This window comes from Piliocolobus tephrosceles, chromosome 6 (assembly GCF_002776525.5).
Source record: "Piliocolobus tephrosceles isolate RC106 chromosome 6, ASM277652v3, whole genome shotgun sequence".
Taxonomy (NCBI): domain Eukaryota; kingdom Metazoa; phylum Chordata; class Mammalia; order Primates; family Cercopithecidae; genus Piliocolobus; species Piliocolobus tephrosceles.
In genome coordinates, this window is record NC_045439.1 from 125,621,832 (window position 1) to 125,632,589 (window position 10,758).

Sequence of the window (10,758 nt, forward strand, 5' to 3'; positions counted from 1 at the left end):
ATCTTTCAGTAGGGAGGGAGGAAACTTGGCCTGTTCCTTTCAAGAAGTGGGTTGCACAGCTCAAACAGTAAGTGCCCTGAGACCCATAAACCAGGTGTCTTGGCTTTCCTAGTAGAATGCCAAATTTGCTGCATACTAAAGCATGCAGCATCTAAAGCAAATGAATTGCCCAGCATCTAAAGCAAATGAATAACCACCCTTTTGGAAAGATGCCTGATACAAATACATGCAATGTGTTTGTCTGACTGGCACATGTCTATTCCTTCAGTCTTCAGCACAGGATGCCAGTATTCTAGGATCTAGCATTCTTTAATATTGTCGGAGAGTTTAACCTTGAATTTCCTGCTATCCATGCCTTGTTAATAGTCCAGACGATGAAAATTTATAGATGAGCAAGATATTTATTTAAGGCCTTACTATGCAAAGTGTGATTGGAGGCCAGCAGCATCAGCATCTTCTGGTAGCAGGTTAGAAATGCAGAATCTCAGGCCTACTGAATCAGAATCTTAACAAACTCCCCAAAAGGTAGAGTATGCATTAAATTTTGAGAAATACTCTATGTACTAACTTGTGTATCAAATGTTCTATGCTCATTTAGAGCATCTGAAAGTTCTCACCAGAATCTTTCTGGATCAGTCTGCAGCAGAAGACATGCACTACATTGCAATGTAAAGCTCTGTTCCTAGCTCCAATAGAAAGCCATCCCTCTATTGGCCTGTGGACACCTCTATGTGCTATAAAATCTTGCTTAAAATTAAATACTATATTTAAATTAAATAATATTTTTGATGACTGCATCAGATAGTCAAGGCTTTCAGGATTTATTGAACTCCACTTACATACTTAGCTCTGATATGGTTTCATATAGTTATCACATTGACCATCACAGTAAAGCAAAGTACTGTGATGTACTTAGAAGTTGTCTAGGCCAGGTGCAGTGGCTCATGCGTGTAATCCCAGCACTTTGGCAGGCTGAGGCAGGCGAATCACGAGGTCAGGAGTTTGAGACCAGCCTGACCAACATGGTGAAACCCGTCTCTACTAAAAATACAAAAAAAATTAGCCAGGCATGGTGGCACACACCTGTAATCCCAGCTACTCGGGAGGCTGAGGTAGGAGAATCGCTCAAACCCAGGAGGCGGAGGTTGCAGTGAGCCAAGATCACACCACTGCACTCCAGCCTGGGCAACAGAGAAAGACTCTATCTCAAACAAACAAACAAAAAAAAGTTTTCTAAAGTAAATGCTCAAAGTAAAAAGAGGGAAGGGAAATATCCTTATATTCAGCAAGGAGATTTAAGCCCCTTATTTCTAGTTTGTATTTGTCCTTCCACTTTTCACTGAACTTCATCGGAGAGATGGGAAAAGAGGGACTTCATGCAGTAATCCAGTGAAATCAATTACCTCTGCAAGCTTCAGGTGAAAAGAAATGCAATCTTTGAACTATGGTATGATCAACGGGAATGGAAAGGGGAAGGATATGAGGCATTTTTTATTCTTTGTTTCTTTCATGCCTCTGGTCTCATTGTCCTCCTTCACCTACTCAGTCCCCACAAACACTGTAATAGTCTTGGTGCTTTGGGTTTTAAAAGATCATGTCTGATGTACAATTTAATTTCTTCTTGGATTTCCCTCTACTGCTTTTCCTAGTCCCTGACTTTAATTCCATAGTGTGCCAAGTTCTCAAAACATGGTCACTTTCTCAGTGAACACACAGTGGTGTTTACAATGGGTTTAAACATTTGAGGCAAGTCAGTGGGGTACATCTGCCAGGAAGCCTTTTGGGACTTGGAAATAGAATCTTGCCCACTTCAGATCCACCAAATAAATCTGTGCTTATCATTTGATCAGGTTTGGGAAGGAGCAGAAGACAAACAATAATATTATCCTTGCTCATTGGGAACTTCAATTTGAATAAAAGAAAATATCTGCTCCACCTTTTACAATATGTACAATACAAACCTAGAAGAATGAACAAACACACAGAGACACACACACTACAGTTAGATGGCAATACCAGTGGTAAGTGATAATCACCAGAGTGAGTGTAGCCTCAGTTTCCAGAAGGTAAGATGTCTGTGGAAATCTGAAGAAAACTTTGAGAAAGTGCAAATCAAGGCAAGTACTTGTGTGTGTGTGTGACTAAAGCTTTGCAAAGTCAAGTTCCTTGATGTCTGAGATAAACAATCTATGTATCTTGGAAACCAGTATGCCTGTCCATAGGTGTTCCCGGATGTTGTTACAGTGAATAATTGGTTGACTCCTGGTAATGGTGCCTACTTTTCTGGGATATAAATTTCTGACCTTTAAAAATATTCTATAGCCAATGAAGCTGAAAATTACAAAGTCTTCTCCAAAGGATGACATAATTTTCTGAACAGAAGCTCCTTGAAATAGTGCACTGTCATGTAAATAAGTAAATAACTCATTAGACTTCATTCTTCCTGCTTGATTTACTAGAAATTCAGTCCTACCTAGACACTAGACAATCTATCCTGGAAAATTAGTAGTAGTGTTCTTGATAAAAAAATTTAAGCTGAATCTAATCATGAGGAAATAAGTAAATATTAAACTGAATCTTATATGACGAAATAATCACATTCAGTATGTGAGACTTCCTAAGAGACAATTGCCATGAGAAAAGACAGTTTAAGAAGAGGGAAATTTTTTTCTTTTTTTTTTGAGATGGAGTCTCCCTCTGTCACCCAGGCTGGAGTGCAGTGGTGCGATCTCGGCTCACTGCAAGCTCCGCCTCCCGGGTTCACGCCATTCTCCTGCCTCAGTCTCCCGAGTAGCTGGGACTAATGGAGGAAACCACCCCTCATATCGTCTTATGTCCAATTTCTGCCTCTAAAGAAAGAAGTAAAAACTAAAAGGCAGAAATGAAATCCACAGGCAGACAGCCTGGCGCCGCAGCCTGGGCCTGGTAGTTAAAGATCCATCCCTGACCTAATTGGTTCTGTTATCTGTAGATTACAGACATTGCATAGAAAAGCACTGTGAAAATCCCTATCTTGTTTTGTTCCAATCTAATTAGATCTAATTACCGGTGCATGCAGCCCCCAGTCACGTACCCCCTGCTTGCTCAATCAATCACGACCTCTCAGGCACACCCCCTTAGAGTTATGAGCCCTTAAAAGGGACAGGAGACAGGAATTGCCCACTCGGGGAGCTCCGCTCTTGAGACAGAAGTCTTGCTGGTGCCCCTGGCCGAATAAACCCCTTCCTTCTTTCTTTAACTCGGTGTCTGAGGAGTTTTGTCTGAGGCTTGTCCTGCTACAGGACTACAGGTGCCTGCCACCACGCCCGGCTAATTTTTTGTATTTTTAGTAGAGACGGGGTTTCACTGTGTTAGTCAGGATGGTCTCGATCTCCTGACCTTGTGATCCACCTGCCTCGGCCTCCCAAATTGCTGGGATTACAGGCGTGAGCCACGGCGCCAGGCCAGGAGGGGAATTTTCTAGATTAAAGGAGACCAAAGAGAAGTTACAACTAAATGCAGTGAGAAATATCGTTTGGAATTTAAATCATTTTAATAGGGAGGGGGTAAGTGGGGAAATTTGAATATGGATTGTATGTCTATTAGCATATAAGGAATTATAAGTTTTCTTGGGTGTGATATGGTACTAATATTCTGCTCTTGGATAGTATATGTAAACGGGGATGGGGAGGTAAGAAGGATGCAAATATTACTAATAATGGGTGTTCTAGTTAGAGGGTATACAGGTTTTATCGTAGTGGTTTTTTTTTTTTTTTCCAACTTTTCCCTAGGGTATTACTATACAAACAGACAGCGGCCAGAACATATATAAAAATAGACCTCTGACCAGTAGTAACCTATAACAACCAGTGCAGGAAGTCAACCCACAGTGACCAGCACAGGAGGCCAATCCATTATCTCTTTTTTTTTTTTTTTTTTTTTTGAGACGGAGTTTCACTCTTGTTACCCAGGCTGGAGTGCAATGGCGCTATCTCGGCTCACTGCCTATCACCGGCTATCTCCGCCTCCCAGGTTCAAGCGATTCTCTTGCCTCAGCCTCCTGAGTAGCTGGGATTACAGGCATGAACCACCACGCCAGGCTAATTTTGTATTTTTAGTAGAGACGGGGTTTCTCCATTTTGGTCACGCTGGTCTCGAATTCCCGACCCTCGAACTCCCGACCCTCAGGTGATCCGCCCACCTTGGCCCCCCAAAGTGCTGGGATTACAGTGCCTGGCCAGTCCATTATCTTTAAGCCAGACTTTTAGGAAGTCAGACCACGATCTCTAAGCAACCAGCCCAGGAAGCCAAACAATAACCAGACCCAAATGGCTAGGAATTTATGAATAATTAACTCCTTTCCTGTTATTTGTTTCTGTTTCCAAGTTAGGATCAACCAGAGAAAGCCAAATATACATCCCTAACCAATCACATAGGATGCCCCGCTTCTAGTTAGCCTGCCCCCCGCGTCCTCATGCCACAGCCTCCAGTCAGGGCACACTTGAAGGCTTCCCTTTGTCCACTATAAAGTTTTCCTACGCCTCTGCCTACCTTTGAGTCTCTGCCAAATCACAAGTGACGCTCTTTTGGGTCCTCACTTCCAAGATGGCAAAGAGAAGAAATAACAATGGTCATGCCAAAAAGGGCCACAGCCACGTGCAGCCTATTGGCTGCATGAACTATGCCCTATGCCTACCCAAAGGCAAGACTATTAAGAAGTTCATCATTCAAAATGTAGTAGAGACTGCATCTGTCAGGGACATTTCTGAAGCTAGTATCTTTGACGCCTATAAGCCTCCCAAGTTGTTTGTGAAATTCTGTTACTGTGTGAGTTGTGTCATTCACAGCAAGGTAGACAGCAATTAATCTTGTGACGCTTGCAAGGACCGAACACCCCCACCCTGATTCAGACATATGGATGCTGCCACATGACCCCTACCAAAGCCCATGTAAGATGGTGAGTCCTTAAGGACTAAAGAAAAACTATCCTCTAGAGAAAAATAATATGGAAATTATATTTTTAAAAAATCACAAGTGAAGGCTGCTAACTCCTTTGCTGTAGAAAGCTCTGAATACCCTTTGCTTGTTCTCATTAACTGGTGTTCATTTATTTCCACATTAAGATTAAATTTTTTCCAAATGGAAAGTTGAGGGGAAATGGAAGAAATACAGACAAACAACAAAGAAAGCAATTAAAAATATTTATAAGATTACAACTAGGAGTCAAGTTGCTCAGCAGAGGAAGTGCTCAGGATGGGCCAGAACACACTGGAGCACAACCAGGTTTGCTGTTGCTAAGTCTGATAAACTAGTAGAAGGGGCTCTTGGAGTTTCCTAGAGTCCAACAGGCCAACTCCAGTGAATTGTGGAGTAAGGGGCTGGAAGAATGAGAATATAACATAAGGTCCTGGGACAACCTTTGATGGTAGGAGGTAGGCTCAATGTGGATAGGGTCAATTGGTCAAAGGTTTATTGTACTGATAGAGGAGTGAGAACCCTCTCCACAAAGCCAGCCTCTGTCTAGGAGAAACCAGAAACATCAGATCCATGGTTGTTGCCCTGGCTTCTCTCCTTGGAATACTTCTTTGAATATTTAAAATTATTATTATTATTATTATTATTTAGACTGAGTCTGGCTCTGTTGCCCAGGCTGGAGTGCAATGGCGCGATCTCAGCTCACTGCAACCTCCGCTTCCTGGGTTCAAGCAATTCTCCTGCCTCAGCCTCCTGGGTAGCTGGGACTACAGGCGCGTGCCACCATGCACTAATTTTTGGTATTTTCAGTAGAGATGGGGTTTCACCGTGTTAGCCAGCATGGTCTCAATCTCCTGACCTCGTGATACGACCGCCTCGGCCTCCCATATTTAAATTATTCTTAAATGTATAACAGTCTGTGGTTAGAAGATAAGAAATCAATTCATGTAGGGAATAGAAGTGAGCTTGCCAGATTGTGACAGGGTGAGAACGAGGGTACAGATTCTAAGAGAAGGTGAGGAGCCATGAATACCATCAGAGAAAGACAAGCAAAGAGAGGAGGAGAAACAGCAAAGAGGAAGAAGGCCGTTTGAGAGACAGTCTGCACTGCTTAATAGTTTTGGCTATGGCCAGTCTCTCTGAAAATAATGATAATGAAGATAATACTAACAATGATTATAATAATAAACACCTATTTCCAAAACAGGGACATTGAGACCTGGCAGAATTAAATAACCGATTTAGGTTTTTCCTAACCACTGCACTACATACTCTATGTCTACACCTGCCAACAATCACATGTCAACTGTGACCAAAAGTTTATTTTAATTTGACTTTTCTGCTCTAGAAGAAAGGTAGGCCTACTTGTGTCCCCCTGATGTTAAAAAAAAGAAAAAAAAAAAAAAGGTAGGCAACTTGCCATTTCCTTAAGCTATGAGGTGTGTCTTTGGGCCCAAAGAGATCATGTTAGAGGTTTTCTCCAGTGAAGTGTCTTATGTAGGCAAATAGAGTATAGCGATTCAATTTTTAATTCAATCAGTTAAAACAAAGCCTTGTAGTTCTCTTGGGAGCAGGAGACTGAGGGTTAAACACCCAGGAGTATTAGAAAGAACAGCCCTTGTCAGGCTACAGAAGATATGAATTCATCTCACCTTGGGACAACATTGTGAGGCCTCTTCCTGACTCATCCCAAATCCAAGAATATCTGCCACAAATGCCTTACTTTGCCTATCTAAATAGAGCACTTTTCTTCCTTGAAAAAGTGTAAGGTCAACAGCATCGTGTTTTACGTTTAAATAATGAAAATTAAAGGAGACAATGAATCATAATAACCTTACAGATTTCTTACAAATTTTGTGATCTTGGACATGAAAGCACTAAAAAAATTGTAAGTAAAAAAGCAGACTTGTGGTCAGAGGGTCTAAATCTTACTAAGTAGAGTAGCGTCACTTCTTGGGTTTTCATGAATCAGTGCTTTTTTTCAATGTTCTCATCTACGGCTTATTTGCTGTAAGAAATGGGTACGAGATCTTTCTTAGTTAAATAATTGTTTAGTTTCTGTTCACCAGCTTATATAAACAAGATTTCTAAAAATTAAAAACAATCTTTTCTAAAAAGTCGTATTATTTTCATACCAACTGTGTGTAAATCTGTGTACGTCTTTAGGAAAGGATTAAACTCTTCCTCCTCAACACCGCTTTTCCCTGTTTGCTTCCACCTCTGGACCTTGGAGAGTGAGGGATTAACTCCAGAAAGGCAAGTTTAGAGGTTTGGGGATCTGGATTGAGAAAGGAAAAAATCGTGGAAAATCTCTTCTCACCTCCGTTCCTGGATTTCACCACCATATTAAAACGAAGGAGTGCACTACAATTTCCTTGTCCATCAGACGCCCTCCATAGACGCCTCATATTTCGGGGAGGTGTGTGTGGGGGGTCGCCCTTGTACCCAAAGATCTGAAATTCTTACATCAACACCATTTCCATGCACCACAGAGGCACAGTAGGCAACGTCTCAAGAGAGTATCAGGGTGAGGAACGGGAAGACAGCCTGGTAGTTGCTGTGCTCAAAGCAGAATCTTTTCGAGGGTTTTACAGAGCACGAAAATGTTCTCATTTTGTAGGAGAATATCCTGCAATTTTATTCAAGCTGACATCCTATTGAATAGCTGTAATGCTAGAGGCACAATACCAATCTATAAGATGAAAGGGAGAAAAACCGCACTCGCACAAGGGCTCCATAGCTCAGGGGTTAGAGCACTGGTCTTGTAAACCAGGGGTCGCGAGTTCAATTCTCGCTGGGGCCTGTGTGTTTTTTTCCCTCCTGCCCACAGGAATTTCCACATCAGAAGGTAAGCGGGGTCAGACAATGCAGCAGCAGAGTGGCTGTCGCCTGGCATATCTGCATGATTTCGGCGCCGCTTCGGCAGTCATTTAGGCTAGGTGGGTTCACGCCTGCTACAGAAGCTGCCAGTCTCAATGACTCTTGGGGCGTGTGGTTTACTTCTGCTGTGCAAATAAGTATGCATTCCTGCCGATAGAAGGCACCCAAGAACCTAGTTCATCAGAAAAATGCCTAATGATTTGAATAAGCCTTGAGGCATAACTTAAGAACACCCGTATCGTGGCTCGTTGGTCTAGGGGTATGATTCTCGCTTAGGGTGCGAGAGGTCCCGGGTTCAAATCCCGGACGAGCCCTCGCTTTTTCAACTCGACTAGGAATATCTTGTTGAAAAGGTCACGATGAAAACGTCACGACTGCAGTTGGCTCTCCCTGTATACTGTGCTTTGAAAAATTGCAGCCAAAGACTCCCCAGGGATGTGAAACAGCAAATCAGAGAAAGCCCCAGGCTATCCTTTTTATTCTCTCTGACAAACTGTAACACATTTTCTCCTTGCCTACCTCTAGCAATCCTGTCAAGTCAAATAAAACAGTGTACGCAAAGTTGCTCGGAAACTTTAAATAGCCCTTGCTAAACACAAGGAGCTGCTTTTCTTTCCTGGGCATGAAGGAAGCTGACACATACTAACATTGTCATCATGTGTAACTGTATGATGTGTTATCTTTTAAAAAAGGCTTTATGGCCGGGCGCGGTGGCTCACTCCTGTAATCCCAGCACTTTGGGAGGCCGAGGCGGGTGGATCACGAGGTCAGGAGATCGAGACCATCCTGGCTAAGACAGTGAAACCCCGTCTCTACTAAAAATACAAACAATAAGCCAGGCGTGGTGGCGGGCGCCTGTAGTCCCAGCTACTCGGGGAGGCTGAGGCAGGAGAAAGGCGTGAACCCGGGAGACGGAGCTTGCAGTGAGCCGAGATGGTGCCACTGCACTCCAACCTAGGCTACAGAGCGAGACTCCGTCTCAAAAACTATATAAATAAATAAAATACATAAAAAGGGGTTTACATGTTATTACATAATACTGCCTTTTCTTCTCCTTTTCCTTTCTTTCCTTTTTCCCCACCCTTTTTGCTTTTTTGTTGTTGTTGTTTGTTTTGTACTGTGAGGCAGGCAATGAATTCTGTGAACTCCAGTGGAGCAATAGAGTGATGAGGGAAAGTGTATCTCCATAGGCAAATTTTGAAATGTTAACTTTAAAAATAATGTTTTGTGAACGCTTAGCAACTTTCTTTATTGTGTGAATAACTATTACAGAATAAAACGATTCCATTAGAAGTGAACTATAGCCCTTCCTGGAAGCAGATGGACTAACTTACCCACATCAACACTCATCGTCTCTGTCTTCTGTCTTGTTTCAAGGCCCATCTTTCACTTCTCGTATTTAAGGGTAGCTCCTTCAGTTTCACATCAGATGAATTTTCCATTTCCTCTCCTTTCGGTAAGGACTTGGTTTCTGAAATCAACATTACCTCCGCCCCTCCACCCCCAAGCCCTTAAGAACACACATAGCAGCTATTTCCCCAGTGTGCCAATCATTTCATTAGCATACAAACCCCAAACAGCTGCAGTATCACCAATTCTTAAAAAAACGCCTTCTTAACCACTCTTCCTAATTCTCTTTCTTCTGCACAGATAAAAAAAAGTTCTTAAAAGTTATGCATTATGTATCTCAACTTCCTGCCCTCAGGCTCTGTCCTCAACCAATTATGATCAGGTCTTTTTTCTCCACCACTCTACTTGAAATGGCTCTTGTCAAGGCTACCAATGACTTTGATGTTTCCAGATCTAAAGGTCACTTTTCAGTCTTCGTCCTACTTCATTTCTCATCTCAGGAGGCTACTTTTCACTCTCTTTTGATGGCTCCTCCTTTCCTGATCTCTCAATATTTGAGTGTTATCTTGCTCTCCCCTTGCCCATTTTTTTGTTTCTCTCTATATACTTATCAAGTCATGAGGCTTAGCATAACATCGTATACTGATGACTCCTATTCATAAGCTTGGGCCTAGATTTGTAGATATAGTCACCTGCTTGCCCCAGCATATGAACGAGTTATAGGCATCTCAGAATTAACTTGTCTTAAATGATACCCTTGATTTCCTGCCACTCCTCTTCCAATTGCTCTCCAACCACCACTCGTATCTCAGGAAACAGATCCATCATTTATCCGGTTTCTCCAACATCACATCTAATCTACTGTTCTATCTTCATCTATTTCCCAACACACTCATTATCACCCTAGTTTAAACTCTTCTTAAACTCTTACAAATCCCATGATAGTAATCTAATTCATCTTCCTACTTTTTCTCTACTCCCTATTCTAGAGAACGGCCAGAGTTATCTTATTAAAATGTAAGCCAAACAATACTCTCCTCCACTTAAAAGCAGCCAATAACTTCTCACATTTAGAACAGAATCTGTGATCGAGCTCTTGTGTGTTCTGGTAGTGTCTGTTCCTCTGATAGCAACTGCTTACCCCCTCCTCCTCCTTCTCACTCACTTTCTTCTAGCTATACTGGCCCTCCCACTGTTCCTCAAATCCATGGGCCTTGTTTCTTGTTCCGGACTTTTCATTTACTGTTTCCTTTGCCTAGAACATCACTTCCTCAAATATTTGTATCTCTCTCTCTCTCTCTCTCACTCCTTCTGTGCTCAAATGTTACCTCTTTAGAGACAACTTCCTTGACCACTCTTTCCGAAATAGCCTCCATTTGCCATTATACCCTACACTAATTTATTGCTGTTCACAGCATTTATCACTACTTAATATTATTACATGCAATTCTTTCCTTCTTTCTTTCTGTTTCCCCTACAAGGATATAAGTTCCAGGAAGGCAAATCTTTTGTTGTTGTTGTTTTTTTTTTTTTGAGACGGAGTCTCGCTCTGTGGCCCGGGCTGGAGTGCAGTGG

The 10,758-nt window shown here is 42.2% G+C and overlaps 2 non-coding genes across 2 annotated transcripts; both read left to right on the forward strand.

Moving 5' to 3' along the window:
- The first annotated feature begins 7,683 nt into the window (after positions 1-7,683).
- Positions 7,684-7,756, forward strand: TRNAT-UGU. Its single transcript has one exon. It is a non-coding gene; the product is annotated as a tRNA-Thr (tRNA).
- A 319-nt stretch (positions 7,757-8,075) lies between these two features.
- Positions 8,076-8,147, forward strand: TRNAP-AGG. Its single transcript has one exon. It is a non-coding gene; the product is annotated as a tRNA-Pro (tRNA).
- The last annotated feature ends 2,611 nt before the right edge of the window (positions 8,148-10,758 follow it).